General features: G+C 37.6%; 1 pseudogene; it reads left to right on the forward strand.

Moving 5' to 3' along the window:
• The first annotated feature begins 19,808 nt into the window (after nucleotides 1-19,808).
• Nucleotides 19,809-21,834, forward strand: LOC145584932 (protein SLOW WALKER 1 pseudogene; annotated as a pseudogene).
• The last annotated feature ends 3,206 nt before the right edge of the window (nucleotides 21,835-25,040 follow it).

Genomic DNA, 25,040 nt, shown 5'->3' on the forward strand with positions numbered 1-25,040 from the left:
ATTAACTTATTAGTTGTCATACCCTTTGAGGTATAAAACCTACTAAGTTAATCAAACCACCTGGAATATGGACTACGTGAATGCCGAACAAAGGGGCATACCCCCAATACTCGTACAGGCATATATAAAAGCATAAAAATTGCTAAAAATGCTAAGTATAGAGAAAGAAAAAGTTTAATTGATTCAAACCAAGCCGCTCAAAACAAGGCGGCGTAAATAAAATTTATACAAGACCGCTCAAACAGGCGGTCAGATGTGAAATTGTTTGGAGAAGTGAAATGAAAGCAAAAAATCTAAGTACTGAAAGTTTAAAAATTTGCTGCTGGAGGACCTGAGATCTTTACTCAACCGGCTTATCATCTTTGGCAGGCTCCTCCAAGGCCAACTTTTTCTCGGCCGCAGCATCGGTGTGCTCCCCCTTGGTTGCCTCCCCTTCATCGGTAGGTTTGGACGAAGCGTCCGTTGGCTCCCCTTTGGCTGCCTCCCCCTCCTCGGTTGGCTTTGCCTCGTCCTCCTCCTCCTCCTCCTCCTCATCATCATCATCATCATCATCATCATCTTCCTCGTCTTTAGAGTCGGACGAGGTAACTTCAAGTTCTGGTGGTAAAGCGTACTTGATGGTAGGTAGTCGTCCCTTCCTTGCTCATCAGCTGGAAGGCCTCGAAAAAATGACTCTTGAGTCTCTCCTTGGCCTTATGCTCGATCTGGACAATCTCCATTGCGCTAGGCGGCCGAGGGGCCTTCAGCTTCTCAGTCAAGTCAACCACGGACTTGTTCAGCTCGTCTACTTGGAGCTTGAGGGGGGTCGCCTCGTCTTGGGAAAACTAGAGGGCCATTGGGACGAGGATAATTCGGCCTTCGGTTTCTCGGAGGCTTTGAAGCCCTCCTTCCACAGAGAGGCATTTAAGACCGCCTCATCCCGCTCCACCTGGAGCACCTGCCTTGCTAGCTCTTCTCTCTCAAGGGCTTTCCCTATTTTGATGATGTCCTCCGTTTGCCGAGTTGCCTTGTCGGACAAAGCGTTGAGGGCCGTCTCATAATGAAGCTTTAGGAGGGCGACGTTGCCAGTGTTCGCGTCCTCCGCCTTCCTGATTTGGGCCCAAGCTTTCTTGATTTTTTCGTTCTCCTTGTCCTTCCACTCTTGGAAGGCGTAGAGACGAAGGAAGAGCTGCATTCAGATGAGTAAAAGTTAGCAAGCATGAAAAGAGAAAAATATTCTAAGTAAAAAACAAAGGCAGACACAAAAATGGAGGAGTAGACTACCTCAGCGGTATAGTTGACCATGGGGCCAAGGAAGCCCTCGTTTATTCCGCGAAATTTGTCCCGCTGCTCCTAAGGGACGGCCCGTAGCATGGCCTCTCTCATAGCCTTCCGGTCCGCGCCCCTAAGCGATTGGCCAGGTGGTTTCATATGCATCTCCTCGGCAATATTTGCACACGCCAAGAAAAAGGTTAGAATGAACAAAATGAGTTCGCAAAAGAGACAAGTCAAAGACCATGACAAGAACCTTACCATCCGAGAAAGATGGTGGGGTGGGAAGGTTGAAGGCAGGAGGAAGAATGGGTTCAGCCCCTTCTCCGTCCTGGCGACTGAGCTGATCCTCGGCCGATTGAGAGACAGCCGTCTGCCAATCAGATTTTTTAAATAACTCGACATGCGGAGTCAAGATTGGGCCGGTCGGTTTTGCCAGGGTCGACTTACCCCGTCGTCCGTTCGGACATACTTTTCGTGGATTGACTCAGTAGTCTAATCCATGGACTTGGAACTCCCACTAGGTGACAGCTGGGGTGGCTCTCCTTCAAACTGCTTTGGAGCAGTCCGCGACTTTGTCTTGGCCGCCTGAACGAAAGGCGTCCCCTTAGAGGCAATGCTATTGCGGGAGTTGGACGCCTTCCCTTCTTTTGAAGCAAAGGCCGACTGCTTCCTCTTCGACCTTAGGGTGGGAGTGGCCAACTGAAAGAAAACAATATGGAGTTAAATAAAAGCCAAGATGGAGCGTTCGAGCATGGGTGTAAAGGAAGCCCTTTCCAAAGTCCCAAGTCGGACGAAGGGCCAAAATAGAGATGTCCGTGCTAAATCCAGAAGGACTTCTCCTCTTCCAACATACCAGCTCGACCCAAAAAAAAAAGGAAAAAAAAGAAAAAGAGAGAGAAAAATTATGAAAAGCAAGCAGACGGCAAGTACCTCCTTGGTCTGCTTGTATAGTTGCTGGCGGGCCTTGAACTGAGCCAAGTCAAGCTTGAACATGTCTACCTCCCCCTTCTACTCTGGGTTCGGCATGGCTAGAGCTTCGTTTGTGCAATAAAAATGAAAAAGAGTTAGAAAATTTTTGACATAAGTTACTTGTAAGTGGCTAAGGTACGAGTCTCCACCTTAGGGAATATTTCGGTATAGGCCGCATGCCGACATAAATACCGGGTCCCTGAGCCAGCTGGACAAGGGAATCTAGTTTTTAGGCATAGCCACCGACTTGCCGCCCCTAGTCACCCTCTTAACTCCAAAGTAGTCAAGTTGGTACGCGTAGTCCGACTTGTACGAACGGTTTTGCCCTTGGCCAAGCTGGATGGGAGCAGCATTGAACCTATTCATCCGCAAGTTGAACTCCACGTCCTTCGTTTTAATGCAGTAAAAACGGTTCTTCTAGTCATGCCATTTAGACACCCCATCACCACCAGATAGTCCTTGGTGGTGCATAATATGAACCAACCGTCCGTCACTTTATCCAAGTGGACCATGGAATGCATGTCACAGAATACTAGGACGTCCGGCTTAAAGCCCTGCTTGATGCACGTCACCAAGTACCCGGAGATGTTCAACCAACTGTTCGGCATCAGCTGGAAGAGGGCAATGTTGTACTCGTCCAGGAGCTCCTAGGCGAACGGATGAAAAGGGAAATGGAGTCCCACTTCAAGGGCAGCATGGTACCCACTAAAGGAGTGCGTGGCCGCTCATCCTCCCAAGCGGCCACCGAATGAGAACGCTTTGGAGCCTTGAGCTCGTATCCTTCTCCCAGCATAAGGAAGCTCTTGAACTCCTCCAGCCCATCATTGACGAAGCCTAGGGTCGTGTCCCCAACTGGACAGGCGTACGGATCTTTAAAATCGTCCGCATTGGCCTCCTCGCCCTCTTGATTATCTGCCTCCCCTTCATCAGGGTGGGGGGCGGACCCAAATTCTGAGGACAACACAGTGTCCAATTCAGCAGCTTCGGCCAAGCTCCTTATTTTAGAGCCCCGGCCGCCCTCAGAGAGAGAAACTCCCTCCGGAACTAAGGGTCCTTTGCCCTTATCCTTCCTCTCGGTGTCCGCCTGATTTCTAGGAGGAGAAGCGCTGCGAGATGGTAGGTCGGACGGTTCAGCGATTACTATGCCAGTTCTAGGTCTGGCCGACCTAGTAGTTTGTTGAAGGGGTTTTTCAGAAATTCGAGCGGACGCCCCAATGTCCGCTTGAGAAGAAGAAGGGGGTTCTTTCAAAGACTGCAACTCGGCCAGATCTATGACCGAGTTGGAAAATTGGGGAAAGCAAAGGCCAGGAGCTTGTTCGGACGCTTCCCTGCCTGAAGAGACGCCTTGCCTTTAACGTTCTTCGAATGAGGCGGTCACTTCGACCACCGAGCATTCGCTGCCACTAATTGTGGCAGTGTTCATGTTGGTGTTTGTGGTGGTGGCCGTCTCCCCGTCCGTGTTATTCGGATCATAGGGGACCTTTGGGTTTACCAGACTGCCGTCCGAATTTCTCGCGGCGTACTTGTCGTATGTCTGCATGGTCTGTGCCATTTGCGACTGCAGGGACATAGAAGAATAGGTGGATGTGAGTTGGTACACACTAGAAATGGACCCACTCCACGAAGGAGACGACTTGTCCTCGTCGACTCTAGACTCCTCAGTCCCAGGCAAACGGCTGGCCTCATGAGGAGAAACGGACGAAGCCTAGTGTTGAGCCAGATTTAAAAACAAAAAGAAATACAAAACAAAGTAAAAGAGGAAGAAAGAGGGGCAGGCAGTTACCTTCATTCGAGTAGAAAACTTGGGAAAATCTCGAAGGTTAACCGAAAAATTCAACGACTCTGACCGGAAAACTCAAACGTACGGCGGAGCTCTTGAAGATTTAGGGAAGAAATCACTTTCTCTCTCTAAAAGCTCTGACTTCTTTCTAAAATTCTCAAAGTTTCAAAGTGACAAAATGAAGTCAAACATCCTATATTTATAGGCAAATTTATAGGGGCAAAATAGTAAATCCGTCTTTCCCGCTTAAAAATTCGAACAGTTACTTTTTGAAAAAGTTAACCTAGAATTCAAATGGTTAAAAAAACCCCCTTCCGTCACTTTAAACGGAAGGGAAGACGAACGGGCTGACGGCGCGTTAAAATAGACAGCCAAGTCAGCAGAATCCAAACCGTTGTCCTGAAATCCCAGGCAACAGAGTCCCCCCTAAAAAGATAGTCGGCCTACTACGTCACACCAACCTCAGGACCTAGAAATGTCCAAATAGAGGAATTACAAGCGAACAGGACCAAGCATCCGGCCCAAAGGGGAAATCCCCGGATAAGACGGATGGTTTTGTTCGCATACCAAAGCAATACTCAATATTCTACATATACTTGGACATGTCCGGACGAGTAGAAAATCAGAGTAGGTGGCCCATAGAGTACGAGCCACCCCCTCTGAGGGGCGAATGTTTGGGGCAAAAATTACCCCAAATTGTGGACCAATCCCCCCCCCCCCAAGTGACACGTGGCCCAATCAAAGGGAAACACGTGTCACTATAGGAAGATACCACGTATGCAAACCCTATTAAGAGCACCTGAATTAGAGAGAAAAGGGCCTCCTTACATTAGGAGTCTCAAATCCCGAGAAAGCCGCAAAATGGCGCTTCCCAAGGACACGTGTCCTTACCTGATTGCGCCGCCAATCAGAAAATGTCATTCTAGGGTACCAACCCTACAAACTCATATCCCCACCCCTATAAATTCCCCAATCATTTATGATAGGAGGGGAGGATTAAGACATAGCATTCAATAGAGCATTAAAACAGCTCCGACTTCTCTTTACTTTCTCTCTCTAGCTTTTCCGATTTCAGGTTACTAACTTAACCGTCGGAGGCGAATATTCCGTCACCGGAATATTCGTGTTTTGCAGGTGTCCGAGTCTACTTGTCAGAAGAACGAGACCAGTGTCCCAGAAGAAATCACAAAATCACCCGAAATAGGAATAGGTGGAAAAATTCCTAACTCAAGATTTCTCACCGCCAATGCTGCTAGAAGAATTTTCCTCCAATCCTCCCATCTCTTCATTTTCCCCATTGCCCAAACATCCTCTAACGATAGCGGGACCATGATTATGTTCGATACTAGATTCCCAATTGGAGTGTACATGAGATCCAACCCTAATCCTACTACCTCCTTATGAGCTTCCATGATTACTAGAGTATTTTGTGGTAACATTAGGTTCAAACTTACACTTGCTAGCTGTAACGGGTAGGCTTGAGGATTTTTTGTTGGTGATTGCAACGGAAGGAATGTCGTTCTGTAGTCAGGAGGCTATGGATGGATTAATTACCTCATCAAAATTTTTAATCCTAAATCTATTTTGTTTAGGATTTCTTCGTTTTTTTTGATTCCGTGCTAGATTCAGCCATATGAATGGGGCAGGGAAGGTCGGGAAAAGGTGACGAATTCAAGATGGCTGTGAGGCCCGGGAAAGAGAGGACGGTGTTGAGGTTTGGTTCATTGGGTATAGAGGAAGAGTTGTAGGTGCAACTGGTGGTGATGTTGATAGCGGTCGGAGGGGAAGTGGTGTAAGGTTGTTGCGGTACGGAAGAGAAGGCGATTTGCACATGATTCCCTTCCGAATTGCCATGGGGTCGGAGTTGCTTTTATTTGCGGTGGGAAGGAGAATTGGTTTTTTTTATGGTTAAAAATTGAAACAGATGAATAATGAGGATTGAGAAGTGAAGGGATAATTTTTCTACTGTTTTCTAGGATATTTGAAGCCAAATTGGGTAGCTCAAAGGGCTTCGAGGGCAAATTTCCATTTGTGGTAGCCGGAGTAGATATTCTTGGGACTGTGTTTTCATCAATATTGCTTCTTTCCAAGATAGTATGTTGCTCTTCGTTATTAACTCTGTTGCTAGATCCTATTCTTTTTGTATTCTCCCCATGAATTTGCCTTGAATTATTTAATTGCCATGCTTCTTTTTCCTCCCCCAAGAGCACGCTCCATTTATTATTTAAAATTGGCAATATGCGGCCATTATTTTCCGTAGGCTGCTTCCCTTTCTTTTGGTTGGTACTATTTTTAATTCCTTCTATATTTCCTTCTATTTTATTTTTTCCTTCTTTTTTATTAAAACTTTTCCTGGAAGCAGCTACCATCCAAGGCCCAAATCTTTTTTCCTCTTCCACATCTGCATATATATCTTATCCCAATCTGCTGCAACTCCCAATGTTAACCACCTCTGAATTTTCTGGCTGCCTGCTATTTTTGTCCTCTGCTCCTTACACAACATACTCTGTGTGTTCAACATTCCTGATTCTCTGGTTTGTACCACCTCTAAGGCTGCTTCACTGGTTGCCACTGACTTCTGAGATTACTTCTCCTCTGTATGCCCTATTCTCCCACAACTAAAGCATAGATTATGAATGTTTTCATATTCAATTTTTTGTCAAGCACATCCAACCCAGACCTTTGTGACTAACGGCTTACATAGATCAATTTCAACACAGACTCTAGCGTATCTGCATCCATTAATTTTGTCCGTCGAGTAATCCACTCTTATCGGACTTCCTACCACTGCTGCAATACTATATAATGCACCCTTGTCATAATATTCCACCGGCAATTCAAGGAACCTTATCCAAGCTGATATTCTCTTGAAATTCTCCGTCGAAGGCCTGAAATTTGGCTTCCACCTAGCCATCATAAGATAATGGTCAAAAATAAACCAAGGACCTCCCAGTAACGCCCTCTCAAGATCATCCTGTAAAGAGAATTGAAACAAGAAAGCTCCTCCCTCTATTTCAATTATTTCTAACCCCCCTTTTGGATTCCATATCCTTCTAACTCTCTGGGATAGATATTCCACTCTTACTTTCAAACCCAAACACTTCCCTATGAGAGTTAGGCCCCAAGGTTTTCAAAGTTCTTGCAGCTTATTCTTAGGAAAATTAACTGCATGAACATGATTAACATATTTATCCTCATCATCCTCCTATTCTTGCGAGCATACCATGATTTTTCTTGCTTCGGTGAACCATTGTGATGACTTAATCACTGCTTCCCTGAATGACCCTAAAGGCTTTTTTAATAACCTGATGCGGCTCTTCCACCGTTTCAACATTACCCTGACTACACATTTTCATTTCACCGATTTGCAATTCCTGTTTGTCAACCAAATTTAAAACCTTAACTCCTATTTCATTTTCACTATTCCCCTGTTCTAGAGAGCTAAGGGAGATAGCTTCAAGAGAGTTATTTGTATCACTACTTAAGACTAACTTTTGCACTAAAGCTACTTCTGGATTGACTGAAACATCCATATCCTCTTCTGACTCCATACTAACTAAGAAAGAAGAAGAACTTGACTAGCTTAACACAACTGGCTTAACTTGAAAAGAGAGAACACATGACAGAACTCTAAACTAAGCACTTAAACTGGAAGAACTCTAAACGTCTGAAGTCCTATACAAAACACACAAAAGTGATCTGAGAATTAGCTAGTCTAATATTCAATATAACAGATGGGTTTGTGACAATATATTTCCATGAAGTAGCCTGCAGACTTGTACTTAATCCAACTAGATATACAACATCACCTCGACATAATGTAGGCTCTAACCACCAAGATTTAAAAAAATCATGCACATGTACCTTAAAAACTAGGGAGTTTAGATGTGTAATGCACCGACATCTCACATTATATACACACAAGCACCCATATTAAAAACCATAAGTCGAATAAACCAGATCCTAATTAAAAAGTCCAAAACTCTCACACAGTATTATAACCAGTGACAAAAAGAGCTAATTACACAAAAATATGCTAGTCTTAGAATCAACACAATTTTAATTTAATCACCTATTCTATTAATTAGATCATAACTCATTATTATCAGATGAGATTGGGGGAGGGGGTGGAGCGCAAAAAAAAATGCTAAGTAGGAGTAAAAAAAGAAGACGACTCATTTTAACAGGCTGCAAACTAACTTGGAAGTAACTCTACAGCATGAACTACAACCGCACCAACAGCACCGAGAGCAGTAGAGGAATACGCAGTGAGAGCATAGTTGTGTACATGATGTAAAAAAGCCACCTACAAGGCTACAATGTAACGAGAAAAGTAGTAAGTAACGTTGCAAAGCAGGTACTGATCCAGGTACAAAACATGCAAGTAACAAACAATGACTTAGTAGTTACTATAACCTTATATACAGCATAAGACTTGCCACGCGATATAGCTTATACAGCTTACACAAGAGGTCAAAACCAGATCTGAAAGATACCATCACATCAGCAAAATTCAACAGCAATAACACTAACAAAACGTTGCAATACCTTAGTGTTGCATATTAGCATCTGTAATCGTCAAACCATTAACAAATAGTCATATAACCAAATCAAAACAGTAGCCAAAACAACATATCGAAACCCCCTAAAATCCCTTTCATATAGACCTTGATAATCCAATTCTAATGCTAAAAAAATACAAGCTATATACAACAAAGAGCCTTATTAAAACCCTAGTAATAGCAATAAAAGAACACCTTTTAAACAATTAAATGAGACACCAAAACACCATTAAAAACAAGCGTATGTAAGGCCAATTAAAGATACCCATTTTGTACAAGAGCAAATGGAAATATATAAATAAGTAGAAAACACAAGCAAACCCATGTTAAATAACACGGCTTAGTGTTGTCAATCGTTCAATTTGTTAGAAATCATTAACCAGGATGGACAAGGACACAAATCATCCACAAGAGAATAAGTAACTTCAAATGTCTCGCTTTAGATTAAGCTTGATCGAGCTTTATAACAAAGAGATGTATAATCTTTATAGAGGTGATGGAAACAATTCTAATTGGTCACATCTTTTCAACCAATAACATTCAAGGCACTGGAAGTGGGAAACATTAAAAATAGAGAAACTAGTGCTCACATTTCTTGTCAAGTACATACAGAGTTAAGAAGAATCAATCCACTATAATCATCTAAGCTTCCTTTACTAATAACCACTAATATAATTTGTCACTCTAGATACATAGATAAAAGCACACCATGTAAAATCCACCAAACATATTGAATTCTAACTAATGCTTTATGATAATTAATGTTAATTAGACTTGATATTCGTGTTTGATATACAAGCATGTGTTCACTTATCAAATTAGACTACCCATTCAGCATTTTTGATTCCAAATCAAGAACCACTTGTAACAAGAGAATGAAACATATAGGAATGAAAATTAGAATTTCTACAATTTTTGGTAATACACTAAAACTTTTACAGCCAATCAATTACGGCATCCAAGTGTAAAGTATGCATCAAATTACCAAGTGAAGTTGAGACTTCATGTCAGTTAAATGCAATTAGAGGCAAAATTGTCATGGCATGTACCAAAGACACCAAACTCTTTCACGAAACACAGATGCGTTATCAAATCAACTTTGCAAGAAATCAACTCATCATTGTGGATCATTTACCTGATCACCAGCATAGATTACCCACGCATTAGTTCTGAGTGGGAATGATAATAGCTTTCTTTTGCAACCTCGACACACTAATTACAAACAGCAGCAAGGAATGAGCCACAACTGCTCCTGTAACAACAACAATCACAAAAATCTAATCAATGTTTACAAAACTTACTCCAAATTTCAAGCACATACTATACTCACAACAAACAAACTCACGCAATTTCATCTGAATTTCAAATAAAGCGCAAAATAATCAAACATCCAAGATCCAACCTCACTTAAACTGAAAATCAACAACAAAATAATAGTCAATAACAAACTAAATAAATAAATAAAAAAAAAACTATTCTTGCAAATGAAAAAATCCAGGTGATTTCAACCAGGTCAATGATAATCAACAATTACAAGGAAAATTTAACTTTTGGCCTGAAACCCAAAATTCGAACAAAAATCAAGCAAAAAATAAGACAAAAAATTCAACCTAAAATCTACAACAAATCGAGCACAAAATTCGCAAAAATTGGAACACAAAAATAGATGCAATACCCCGTATTTTTTAAATGTATTTTCTAATTAATTAGTATTTTCTAAAAAGGGTATTTTAAGTAATTTATTTTTCTATTTGAATTTTGGAGCCAAAATGATATTTGAATTTTGGCACCAAAAATATTTTAAAACTCAATTATTATTTTGGATTTTGGATAAGATTTATTATCCAAATTATTTATATATATTCCAGATATTTTAATTAAATAGAATTATATTTTATTATTTATTTAAGATGACCGAAAATTCCTAATTTAATGACTATGATTTTCAGATTTTCTATGTATAGAAAATCTGATTTTCTTAGTTATTTTATTTAGTGAATAATTGGAATTTTATTAATTAATTATTTTATACAATAAATATTATTTACACAATTATTTTAATTCCTTAAAACTAGCAAATTAATTTCCTAAATATCTAAAGGGCGATCCGAAAATATGAGCTTAGGAAAGCTCAAATTTTCGGCCACCATGATGGATTTTTGGGTGACTTATTTTGGTAAATTATATTTTTAATTATCTCGTTAAAATCTCTTATTTTCCTTAACTTTATTTCTCCATCTCCTAAATATTTTATCATCTTATTTTCCTACCTTATTTCATCTTTGATTATTCCCCAAGTAATCTCTTTTGCCATATTATTTTCATGACAAACACAGTTTCCTAAATTCTATTATTCTTAATCACCTTAATATCAAAAGTTTTCATATTTCCTTATTCACTTCTCCAAGTAATTCCTTAATACTTTTTACCATAATTCTTCCTACATTCTCCTACCATAATTCTTTCATTCGTGAGCCTATAAATACCCCCTCATAGCTCTCATATTCTTCACACCAAAAACCCAATTCTCTTCTTCTCTCTTCTTCTTCTTTTCCCTAAACCTTTTCGTACTTTTCTTCTCCTCTTTTTACACAAATCATCCCATTTATCTTTGAAGCCAGTTTTCTTGCACTTCTAGTCAGTTTTTGGGGTATTGACGTTTCACAAAAGATTGTTCCTCTCGAAAAATCCTTGAGGTTAGGCTCAAGAATCACCCAATTCGGAGTTATATTGAAGGAGTTATGACCTCTGCAAGTTCTGCCTATTCTTTCTAACGAAAATTCAATTCACTTCAATCCTATTCCTTTATTTTCTTCATGGTTAGTTTTCTAAAATACAAATACCTATTTCAAAGCTATAATTTTATATTAAAGTATAATTTTAAAAGAGTTTTATAGTCCATGCACATTAGATTTGAGTTTATGTTGTGATAACCTTATGGTTATGTTATTTGCAAAAGTGTATTTGTGATTGAACTTTAAAAGTGCGAAGTGTTGATTGATATTCGGAATCAATGTTCTTGAGGTTCTTTTTGTGTGGTTTATCTAGCAAGGATCAAAGTACGTTTAGGTGGCTAGATATATACCTTTGAAAGTGATTGGTTTGAATAACATGTTTTATATGATTTTATTGGTGATTGAATTAAATTAATTTGAATTATGTTTGGAGGTATTGATTTTAATATTTAATTTGTTTTGATAAAAGTATTTTGAATGATTGATTTTTATATCATGTTTTGAATGGTTTGAATTACTTATCGTGTTTAAATAAAGGAATTGATTTTAAAAGGTTTTTTGAATAAAATAAAAGGTTTTTCAAGGAAGAGTTATTGATTTTAAAAAGTTATTAATATGAGATTTTATTCTCAAGTATCTATTTAAAAGGTTTTGATTTTGAAAGTATGTGGAATTATTAAAAAGGAGTATTGGAATTTATTGGATATTAAAAGGATTATTGAACCAATGAATTATTATTATTATTATTATTATTATTATTATTATTATTATTATTATTATTATTATTATTATTATTAATGATTTATAAGCATGTTGGTAATCCCACTATGCGGATTTGGTTTATTGATAAGGCCTTGGACTTTGTATGACCGAGTCTTTCCTCAAAAATAGCCTTATAATATAAGGAGACTAGCTTGGGGGGTGTGCACACTTGGGTGAGGAATTGGATTTAAAAGGAATTGGATTATTAAAGGAATTGGTTTTATTAATTATTTTGATTATTGAATCATTGGAATTGATTTTGAAATAATGAGTTTGGAATTATTGGATTAGTTATTGAAATTAATTTTTAAAGCATGTCTGCAAATAAATTGAGTTTACATTATCTTGCACTTATCGTACTTAGCATAATTTGCTAATCCGTATTTCTTATTTGTTTTGGTTCGCCCTATTTACCGTAATGGTAAGCAGTGTTGACTATTTTCAGGTGGAGTCATGAATGAGCATATGGGAGTCCCGAGATTTGCTTTACCTAGTTTAGGAATGTTGGTCACGTCTTTATTTTGAGTACTTATAACAATGTTACTTTTTTTATAAGTATTAGTGAAAGAAAGTTGAGTTTCCACTGCAAGTTTTGTTATTGAGTTAAGTATCTTGAGTAGCCTTACGTAATCACGCGGCGGTGATACGCCCAAGTCTATCTCTACGGTATAATTATACATATTATACTAGTATTTCCGTAGAGAGAGATTTGGGGGTATTACAGCCCGCGTGCTGCGATGGGCTGCGGCTAGGAGGCCCAGCCGAGAGCACAAGGCTGCCAGCTGGCTGCTTCTTAGTGGAGTCGGTTTGGCTTAGGGAGCAAAGAAGGCCTTGTGATCCTCACCTAACTCTCCTATATTTGTGTCGCTTGTTGATTGATTGTTTGATTTTGTATTTAATTTATTTTGGAATTAAATTAAATGCAATTAATTTCTCAAAGTCCCACATTGATTAGAAATGAAAGTGATTGAGATGCCACTTCTATAAATACCCAAGGCTTCCCTCGGGAATTGTTGCAAGAGTAAGAACTCCAAAAGGCATCTCTAATTTTGAGAAAATCTTATAAGGAGATCCTCTTGTTTAGTAGTGTTAATATTGCCCTAGCCGGTAATATTAGCCAAGTTTGGGCACGCGAGTGGACTTCGTTAGAGGGGTCGCGCTTGAGGCTTTTTCTCTGTTTGTGATTCCGTGTTCGTGCTAAGTGGAAAACACGCATTAAGAGTATGATCGACTTTTCCTCTTTCTCTCTCTTTGTTAATTAATTATATGGTCGTTAATATGCATGTTAGTTACTTTAATTTGTGTGCAGGTTTTGGGAGGGTTTTGTTACGCGTGTTGTCGGACATCACGAAACCCAACACCTTTAACCCACCAAATTACTAAATAATTACATGTAATTTATATATATATTATAAACCACCACCCCTTCCTCCTCCCTTTCACCCTCCCCTTCCTTCTCCCTTTTCTCCCTCTATTGGCAGCTAAGGGTGTTTAGATTCGGGTACCCAAAAACCCGGATACCTAGATCTTCGGGTAGTTTGAAACTCGGCCAATGACCCAACCCGAGAAAATCGGGTACCCGCTTAAACCGGGTCGGGTCACAGGGTACCCGATTTTTTTTTTTGGAAACTAACATCAAATTTAAAACATAATTAGACATATACTACGCTTAAACCGAAGTAATATATTCCCAAAAGTTAAAGTAACACAGATATACATTATAACTTATAACCATCTTACCTTGTGATTAGCTATGCTTTGAATTTGTATACAACTGACCTTTTGAAAATCAAATCTAACAACTAAAATCTTCAATATAGTAAAAATTTAGACCAATTTTTTATTCTATAATTGTTTAACATCATGAGCATTGAGTAATAAGAACCATTTTCTTCCTACTCTTCCCTCTCTCCAACCTGCTGCCCTACCAGTCTACCACATAGCCATGCATCAAATCGAAGTTCGCCGAACTTTGTTGAGTCTGATGGGATTTGTAGAGGAAGAGGGAGAGTACTAACTACTAAGGTATCATATTAAGAGGGAAAATTGGGGTTCAATTGAGAATATTGGGATCAACTGGAGGCGCATTTTCATCTGCTAAGGAGTGATTTCGAGGTTGATAATGGCGATTTCTTTAAGCTTAATTGTCTTTTTGAAGAAGATAAAGATTTGTTGAGCAGATTTCTTACGACTCAGAGAGGATGAGGGGATGGGAATTGTAGAGAGAGATGGTGGGCTTCTACTGTAATAAAAAGGCCCAACTTTTTAAGTTTTAACCTAAAAAAAAATAAAATTAGAGGCTTTAGAGCTAGCTAGCGGGTCAACGGGCACCCGAGCAACTTAAAGTTCGGCCCATGATCGACCCGAATATTTTCCAGAAAACTTGGAAAAAAACTGCAATTACCCATCGGGTAGTTTGCGGGTCATCGGGTTATTAGGTCTGGTCAACTGGGTCGGGTTTTTTTTAACACCCTTACTGGCAGCAACCCCCTCCCCCATAAAACCTATTGCCCAGATCCCCCACCTCCAGCGACCTACCTCTACCGTTGGATGACCCTCCATTTCCCCCTTATCACCGCCGGCGACAACCACCTCCTTCGTTTTGTAAACCTTAGAAAATCGATTCGGGGTTTTTTTATTTATTTTGTGCATCTTGCTTGCAATTAATGCTTGGTTTGGATTTGATTATGTATGTATGTGATGCTAGGGTGATTTAGAAGCAAATTGCAATTTACTTGGACTTGATTTGAGCATGTTTGAGTAAATAAGAGCAAAAAATTCCAAGGGAGGTGGTGTGGTTGCCAACTGGGATAAGAGGAAAGGGAAAGTCAATCGATGGTGGAGGTAGGTCGTCGGTGGTGGGGGGATCTGGGCAGTGGGTCTGGTGGGTGAGAAGGTTGCTGCTAGGGGAGGGGGAAAGGGAGGAAGAAGGGGAAGGGGTGGTTGGTTGGTGGTTGGGGTGGTGGTTTGTTTTTTATATGGAAGAGGGGAAGGGGTGGTTGGGGTGGTGGTGTGTTTGGCATCATTGCTGTTTTTGGTTTTTTTGTTTTTTTACCCCCAAAATAAAACAAAACAGTATTTTGTAAAATAACTTTAAAAAACAACTTTAAAGCTATTTTGTAAAAAATAAAACAGTAAACCTAAAACATCTAAAAGCAGTTTTGAGGTTTTTTTTTATTATTTATTTTTTAAATGAAAAACCTTGTCAAAGCTATGCTCGTATCATCTATCTCCTTCAAATTCAATATCTCATCTTTCTTCTTCAAAACCTAATCATTCTTAAGATTCAAGGAGCAAGAAATTACAGGTATGGAGGGTTCTCCTCTCTCTTTTATTTTAATTTCATTTGTAATCACCATGTTTCTCCCTATTATTCTTTCTTAATTTATAATGTTTTTGTGGTTAATTTTGGTTGTATTCAATTTCTTTGATCAAAATTGGTTAACTCTGTTCTTTATTTTTCTAAATTTTAATCGTTCATGGTCTAATTTGTATATAATTTATTATGGGTTTTATATTTGTGGCTTTTTTTTCTGAAATAATAATATGAGTCTTGATTAATTATAACAATGGAATTAGGTAACTCGTGATAATCATTAATCTGTTTGAACTTTTTAATGGAATAAGTACTCTCTGTAATATAATTCATGTCATAAACAATAATGGAGTTTTAATATAAGTGATGTCATCAGCAATAACTCGTAATATAATTCGTGTCGTCATCCGCAATAATGGAATTTTAATGGAATAAGTACTCTCTGTTATTTTGTGGTCTAATTTTTTACCTATAAACTTTTTCTTGTGATCACGCTTACGGTTTGAACAAGTATTCATATTTGTGACAATTTGATTATTCATTGTTTTTCATGCCATGTCAACTCATTTTTATCTCAAATCATATTACCTTATAAAGCTCCTGTTAATAGACTTGGTTACTATAATGTTTTAAAGTTGTATATTTGCTCTAAGTGATTATGATCCTCATGTTTAATATTTTATGTTGTATAGTACTGTTTGTGATCAAGTAGGAGTTTTAATTTGTGATCAAGTAGGAGTTATAACTCTAAGTGATTTGTAATCAAGTAGGAGTTTTAATATTTTCTGTTGAATAGTACTGTTCGGATCAAGTATTGTTAGTAGATCTTGTTGCATTGCTAGTATGATATTGGTGAAGTTTACATATGTTATTGTTTTTCTAGTTGTTGCACATTGGTTGTTTAGTTCACTTAGATGATTATTATGTCTGATAGTGAATTACTTTATAGATGTCAAATTTGAAAAATGAGTGCGAAGATGAAGTTGTCGAGATTGAATCTACTAGAGTAGTTGGAGTATGGAATGAAAATATTGAATCTTACCTGATAAGCTTGACATAGGAGGAGGTGAAAAAAGGAAATAGACCAACTACTCTAACCAAGCAAGCTTGGAGGCTTATCAAGCAAAAACTAAAGGAGAAGACAAAAAAGGATTATAGTCAGGAACAACTTAAGAACAAATATAACCAACTATGGGCCTGTTCTGATTAACTGAACTGAGCTGAACTGAACTGAACTGAACTGAACTTTATTGGAACTAAATTGAACTGAACTGAATATTTTATGAGAGAAGGAAATTAAGAAGTGAAGTAAACTGAACTGAAAATAAGCTGAAGAGAACAGGCCTTAAGACAAAGATGGAAGGAATTTAGTAAATTAGTAGAAGAAACTGGAATGGGATACAAACATATGACTTATCAACTTTCTGTTGAGGATGTTGTTGTATGAAAAAAGTTGTATGAGGTAATTGTCAATAAGTTTATTTTGATTTCATTCTTTTATGGATCAACTAGGGATATTTTTAAACTAATAAGCTTTTATATTTGTGATATTTGATGTGAATGTATGATTCTTACAGAAACAAGTCTGCCAAAACTTTTAGAAAGAAGGGATGTAAGCATTATGATAAATTATGCACAATTTATGGGGATATAACCGCTACTGGTGCTAGTTCACATCCTTCTACTAAAAGCCCTTCTGAGAGTGAGGATGAAGATGACAGAAATGGAGAAGGGGGTGACTCAAGAAAACATTGTGAAGAGAGTCCTAAAAAAAAAAATCAAGCCTATTGTCAATCGTAAGAAACTTAGGGATAGTGTTAATGTAGCAATGGCAGATGCCTTAGGTTACAATGAGTGAAAATTCCAAGAAAAAGCTTGAACTTATCGAAAGAAAATTTAATGACAATGATGAAGGTGGGCATCAATCCAAGAAGGATCATGATTTGCTCATGGAATGTGTAGATGCACTAAGTGCTCTTGAGGAAATTGATGGAGCTTCATTTGGAAAGGCAACTAAACTAATACATGATGATCCATTGTGATGTTTCTTAGATTTCCAAATGATAGGAAGATAGATTTTGTGCTCAACCTTTAAGCATTATCTCGTTAGTATAAAGTTTTTTTTTCCCCTTCAATATGCATGTTTGAGTGTTTAAACTAAATTTAGATATTGTCGTAAGTATAATTTTTTTTGGATTTTGTATTTGGATATGATTTAATGAATAATAATGGTGATTGCGGTTAAATTTTTTTTATCATGTGCACTGATAATATTCTTTATGCTTGCTTATAACATTTATATGTAAAAAATGCAGATAGTTATGGATTTCGACAATGAAGATATTTTATTGGATTCTGACGAGGAATATTTTTAACAAATATTGACAATTTATATTAACTTACAAAATAGCAGGGTCCTTAAAAAGAAACCCCTTTTGCAAGGAATTTCAAAGTTAACTGGTCACCAATATGTCCTAGATTTGCTTAACGGTCATCCAATGACATGTTATGATTTGATTCGAGTGACTCCTCAAATCTTTATTAGCTTGTGTGAAGAATTGAAAAAAAGGGGAAAGTTGAAAGATTCCAAATTTATATAGATTCAAGAACAGGTTGCAATGTTTCTTCTTATTATTTTTCATAATTCGAGGCACAAACTTATAGCTGATAGATTTCAACACTCCTTAGAATCTACTCACTGCCATTTTCGTAAGGTTTTGTATGCCGTTGCATCATTATTGAAGCATTGGTTTGTTCCTCCGGCATTTGATGAAACACCTCTAGAAATTAAAAATAACCCAAGATATACTATCCGATTTTCAAGGTAATTTTTTGTCATTAATTTTTAATTTTTACATTTTTTACGGGAATTTTTACATATTATCTATGTATTAATACATATACTATGTAGTTTGAAGTTAACGATTTATTATAGGATTGCATAAGAGCTATTGATGGAACTCATGTATCAGCACGTGTACCACAAGATGATCAAATTTTTTATCGTGGAAAAGAAAAAAAGCCTACGATGAATGTAATGTGTGCTTGCTCATTTGACATGAAATTTACATTTGTGATGGCTGGATGGGAGGGTTCGACAAATGATATAAGAATTTTTTGGAAAACAATTACAAATGTAGAAGAGACCAAGTTTCCTATGCCTCCTACTAAAAAGTATTATCTGGTAGACTCAGGCTATACAAATATGCCAGGATTTCTTTCATCGTATCGTGGAGAACGATATCATTTGTGTGATTATAGAGGAGCAATGAGCCACAAGGTTCTGAGGAAATATTTAATTATACACATTCTTCATTGCGAAATGTTATTGAAAGATGTTTTCGGGTATTAAAAGCTAGATTTCCCATTCTCAAATATATGCTTTCATATGACTTAAAACGACAAAAATATATAATTTTGTCGTGCTGTGTTATCCACAATATCATAAAAATGTGCAAGGATGGAGATCCTTTGTTCATACAGTACGCGGATGAAAATGTCGAACTAGAAGATGATACAATCAACAGCAATGGATCTGAGGACCTAGTGACTCCTTCTTTAAGTCAACAAGAACTTCAAAGAATGGCTCGGTTTCGAGATCGTTTGGCAACACGATTGTGGGAAAGACAAAATTCACAATGAAAGTTATCAAAGAGAAATAAATATTACATTGCATTTGACTATTTTATTGTTACTTTTTTCGTAGTTGTTCCTTTAAATTTTGTTATAACCGTATTCAATCAATAAATTTATTGTTGAAATATATATATATATATATATATATATATATATATATATATATATATATATATATATATATTGTGAAAATAAATAAGCAGCTATTAATAAAATAAAATAAAATAAAATAATAATAAATAATTATAGGTTGTATAAGAGTTGATTAAAGCTATACATGATTTGGTAGTCTGAGAGTTGATTGTAAATTCAAAACTGAGAAATGAAAACAGTTTTTAAAACAAAGAATCAAAAACTGAAATCAGTTTTCAGTTTTAAAAAAAAACAAAAAACAAAAAACTGAAAACTGAAAATGATGCCGAACAAACCCTTAGTAATTCGGTGATTTAGAGGTTAATTATAAGAAATGGAAGGAAATTAGAGCCGATAATTAGAGTTTAATTAGAGGATAACGACATGGTGGTTTTTTTTTGTTTTGTTTTTTTTTTTTTTTTTTTTTTTTTTTAACCATAAGGCTTATAAAAGATTTTTTTTTTTTTCTCTCACAAGGTGCTTTTAAAAAGTTTTTTCTAATAAATTTTTCAATAAATTTTGAAGAATGTAAAATGACAAATAGGGCAAAATAAATTGAGACGATAACAGAATACGACTAGTATACATGAATTTTCCCAAGCAACCTATCCAAACGGGTCATGGAGACTTGGGTGGTATAATCTTAAACCCTACTTCTAAAACACAATCACTCCATTTCCAAAAGCCCCCTTAAACCCTTCCAATCTCTCTCCTCTTTCCCTTCTTCTTCCTCCTTTGCACTCCATCCTCCATAACCATGGCAGAGCCTCAAACCTTCCCCACAAAACCCCGCCTAAAACCCACCTCCAAAAAATCCAACAATTCCCCAGAATCCAAATTCTGGAAATCCTTCAAAACCCATGAAATCTCTGGCTTAGTTTCTTCAATTACCTCCATTGATTTCTCCCCTCAATCTCCCCACCATTTCGCTGCTACATACGGTGCTTCCCTCTCTTTCTTCAACCCCCACCACCCCTTTTCACCTTCGGAGCCAATCAATACTATCCGCTCCTTTAAGGACACCTCCTACTCCGCCTCGTATCGTTCCGATAGCAAGCTCATTGCGGCTGGTTGCCAATCTGGAGTAATTCATGTTTTCGAGGCGAAAACCCGAAACGCTCTTCGTCAATTGAAGGGACATTCCAGGCCTGTGAGGTTAGTTCAATACCCTAGAGTTGATCGTTTGCATTTGTTTTCTGGTGGTGATGATTCTGTTGTTAAGTATTGGGATGTTGCAACTGAAACTTCTTTGTGTAATTTTTTGGGTCATAAGGATTATGTTAGAAGTGGGTCTGCTTCTCCTGTTGATGATAATTTGTTTGTTACTGGGTCTTATGATCATACAATTAGGGTTTGGGATGTTAGGGGTTCTAAATTAGGGTCATCTGCAATGGTTGTTAATCATGGAAAACCCGTCGAAGATGTTGCATTTTTGCCTTCTGGTGGGTTGATTGCTACTGCTGGAGGAAATGTGGTCAAGATTTGGGATGTGATTGGAGGTGGGAAATGTGTGTATTCGATGGAGAGTCATAATAAGACCGTGACGTCGATTTGTGTCGGTAAGGTGGGTAAGGATAGTGGGGAGGAATCTGATCAATACCGTCTTTTGACAGTTGGGTTAGACGGGTATTTGAAGGTGCTTGATTACTCGAAGTTGAAGATTACATTTTCTATGAGGTTTCCCGCGCCTCTGGTGTCGGTTGGGTTCTCCCCTGATGGTTCGACACGGGTCATTGGAACCTCGAATGGGATTATATATATGGCAAAGAGGAAGAAGGAGAAAGTGGAAGAACGTAGTGTAGGAGATTTTGTGGGATTTCAGTATAGGGAGGAGCCGCGGAAGAGAGTGTTAAAGCCGTCGTTCTTTAGGTATTTTCATCGAGGGCAAAGTGAGAAGCCCAAAGGAGGTGAATATTTGGTATTAAGACCCAAGAAGGTTAAGTTGGCAGAGCATGACAAGCTATTGAAGAAGTTTAGGCACAAAGATGCTTTTGTAGCTGTTCTTCAGAAGAAGAATCCAGAAAATGTGGTTGCTGTGATGGAAGAATTGGTAGCAAGAAAGAAATTGTTCAGATGTGTGACAAATTTGGATGTTCAGGAGCTCGAACTGCTGTTGGTGTTCTTGCAGAAGTATACAACTCTTCCAAGGTATGCTGGTTTACTGATGCCGTTTGCCAACAAGGTTATTCAAATGCGAGCTGAGGATATTCGAGGTTCTGATGGCCTTAAAGCTCAACTAAGGAATTTGAAGAGAACCATTCAAGAGGAGCTGCGGATACAACAGTCATTACTGGAGATTCAAGGAATTATATCCCCCTTGATGAGGATTGCTGGGAAGAGATAGTGCTTGTTACCATAGTATTGCTGTCACGGCTGTATGTTAATTACCTCTTACCAGAAACCATACTTTTAGTGGAGGATATGATCTTTAGCACATTTTTACTTTTATCACCATGTTTACATTTTGTAGAGGATAGAATCTTGAGCACATGTTTAGTAGTGGATAGAATCAAGTGTTGAAACTACATTTTGGATTCATGATCTCCTTTGTTCTTGGATATCTGCTCAAGTTAAAATTTTGTTTTTGAGAAGTCATATGTTCTTTTGTACTAGTGTTGCTCCAATTATTTTTGTTGTCTTGAAATGAGAAACTAAAAAAGTATTTTACTTTATTTATTGATGGCACTCTTCTTGTGTTATATTCAACTTTACATCATTGAACATTGCCTTCTTTTAGTTTAACACTTTAACCTGAACCACTCTTATTTATTTATTTATCTATTTGTTTAATGTTTGTGAACTAATCGCTTTGACACTTCTTCACTGTCTTTGTGGTTTATATGGAAGAAAAAAAAATTCGTGTGGGGTCTTATTACATTTGTCTCGATGGATACTTTCAAAGCGTCAACTTAATCTTTACTTGTTGGAATTAAATATATTAGTGGTCGGACTTGTGAAAGCTTTTAAAGCAAACTGACTAATCTAAAAACAAAAACAAGGAGTATTACCTATGCATTTGTCATCTGTTTTGTGTATGTATGAAAGATTGGGAGCAACTCGATTTTGATTATGTCAGATGCAATTTGATAGCATTTTGGAAGAGTAATCAAAGCTGTCATTTTAACGTTTATTGCTTCACTGGGAGCATAAAAGTTCATGTTTGTAAATAGTAAGAGAACATTTGTGGATTCTTTCTACTGTTTTTTGTTTTATTTCTTGTACCTTCCCAAATCCCCTTCCTTCCTCCCTCCCTATATCTATATTCTTTTAAGTTATCAAGGACATTGTGTTTGTTTTTAGTGTTCTTGCAGCCAGGAGAAACACAGGACAAAAAGCAATAATTGCCGCTTTCTGTAAAGCTAGCTATACTACAGCAGCGATTCTTTATATATTTGGGATTTCGTTCTCTTAAAATGATTGTGTGCTGATATGTTTTGGACTGAATTGAAGCATGGTTTTAAATCTTGGATGCGGTCATGATCATGGTGACGGTTGTGGAACCACTTTTGTAGGCAATTTGGATGGTTTGCAGCGGTTGCAAGCTTGAACCCTAAAAAAGTTGTCAAGGTAAGCTCAAATAACCTTTACAGTGCAGTCACAATCTCATGTTGCAGTCTAGATTTAACACCATGATTTGAAGTCCATGTGACCCAATGAGAATGAAAAGCAAATGTACTTTTTTGAAATATGGACAAACGGCAATTTAACTGATTTACATATTCCAGTTTTACACGAGGAAGTAGAAAACTTCAGTAACTTTACAAATATCTCACTCTGGGATACCTGAATATTGTATATGAGTATGACCTTTGAGGTCCTTCATATTACAGAAAATTCATACTGAAGCTGTACGCTAGATGTATTTGCAACAATGTTTGCATGAGGAGCAATTGATGAAGTTGAGAAAAGTTATGCTAGTGGGCAAAGCTAAATTGGCTGTTTGGTTTTAACATACAATGTGTGCACCTTTACAAAATGTCGGTGTCTTCAAAAGCTAGCTATTCATTGTAACCAATTGACCATGCCCAGGGTTGTGAAAATCAAATGTCAGTGCTTCAGTTTACCTTGAATATATCTACATGATTTTCATTTTACCTTCTTCTGGTGCCTCAAGTGATGGGACTCTGACTACAGTATATGGTATGAATAGTTTACATTGTATTTTGTGCACTTCCGTATTGAGTTTCAGTGTTTGATGATTTCTTCTATGATCTTAGTGACCTTACCTTATGACTAAAAGAAAGAAATGAAAAGAGCATGGGGGGTCTGTATCAATTGTATTACCAAAAAAAAAAAAAAAAAAACCAATGTAACATGACTATTCAGCTTGAAAAATCTCTAATTGTCTCTTTCTTCCCTTTTTTTTCCTCATCATATCCTCTTCGAAATGAAACATAGATTTTTATCACACACTTGGCTACTTATGTGTGCCATTATAGAACAATAGAAAAGATTCAATTAGTATAATTGTTTGGACTTCAGAGCTGTGTTCTTTGATGTCATTTGGCAGCAAACTTCATAATTTTACTCTTGGGACATAATTATTAACTTCCAGCACCATGATTTTGTACTATCCTTCTTTCCTGCTTGAGTGTGAAACTCTTGTTTTTCAGGGATCATGCTGGTGGAAAAGATTAAAGAAGAGCTGGTTTATTGAATCAGGATTTTAGTGGTTTGGTTGATGATGTGAAAGGATGCACTGAGTTAACTCGTCAGGGTCTATTTCCAAGAAAAGGGAGGGTGGTGGACGAGGGCGCTTCTATCATTTTGCTGATGAGGATGATACTGAGGATTTTCATGACCTGGCCACCTGGGTACAAATTTGATTTTGATTCCTGAGAAAGGTTTGATCTTTATTAATACTTTAAGGCTTGAATCTGACGATGATTTTGAGAATAACAGTTAGTAGTTTCATGCTTGAATTTGCTGTATAATAAGTTGCTGCCATATGTATTCCAAATAGTTTAATGGGCCAGGCTGGGCCATATGGCCCATGCCCGATCCGGCCTGTTTAACAAACAAGTTGGCCCTGACCTGGCCAGACCCTTTACCATCTCATCCAGCCCTACCCTGACCAAGCCCGTTGAACAGGTCTAGAAAAGATCATGTTGGAAGAGGCTTCTAAAAGTCATAAAAGACTAATCAGAAGTTGGAGAGAAAGTTGAGATTGAGATAAGGGTAGGGGAGAGGGAAAACAAATTTAGCTTGACGGATAATGAGTTGCATCCATTGATTCCTTGTATGTTTCCTTTGGTATCGAAAAATTATTTTTAGCCTCCAATTATCTCCATTCCTCTGTATTTCACTCAATTTATTTCATCTTTTCTCCTTTTCTTGTATGCTTTGATTATTATCACAGTAGCTATTCCTCCTTCGGTTCTATATTCTCCTGATGCTTAGAAGTTGCTGCTTCCCTTCTAATCGGTTATCAGCTTCCCTTCTCTCGTCCATTAAAGCAGCTTCTGAGGTTATTTTTCTTTTTATTTATTTATTTTTAATTCATCGAATATCAGTTTCATACTCTAGGGTATAGTTTTACACTAATGTTAATTCAGTTGTCAATATATTCAATTTAGGGTTCTTCTAAGGCGAATTATTAAACTATTAGCTATTATTTTCCCTTTTAGCCAATTTTGTTAGATGAGTTGTAATTGTGATGATTTTACTCATGCTCTGTAGTTGCACAACACATTTACTGTTGATTGTTTAAATGCTGTAAGTGCTTATATTAGATGCTTCTGTCCCTAGGATAACAGAATTACACAGGCTAATTATTAAATATTTTGGGCAGGTTGAGAATTCATTGAGATTCATGTTATGTAGGAGGCTTAGAACTGCTGCAAAATGGGGACAGAGCAAGCTAGTGGTGGTGCCAAAGCATGGAAATGCCTCAA

Source organism: Chenopodium album, chromosome 16 (genome assembly GCF_948465745.1).
Source record: "Chenopodium album chromosome 16, dcCheAlbu1.1, whole genome shotgun sequence".
NCBI lineage: Eukaryota > Viridiplantae > Streptophyta > Magnoliopsida > Caryophyllales > Amaranthaceae > Chenopodium > Chenopodium album.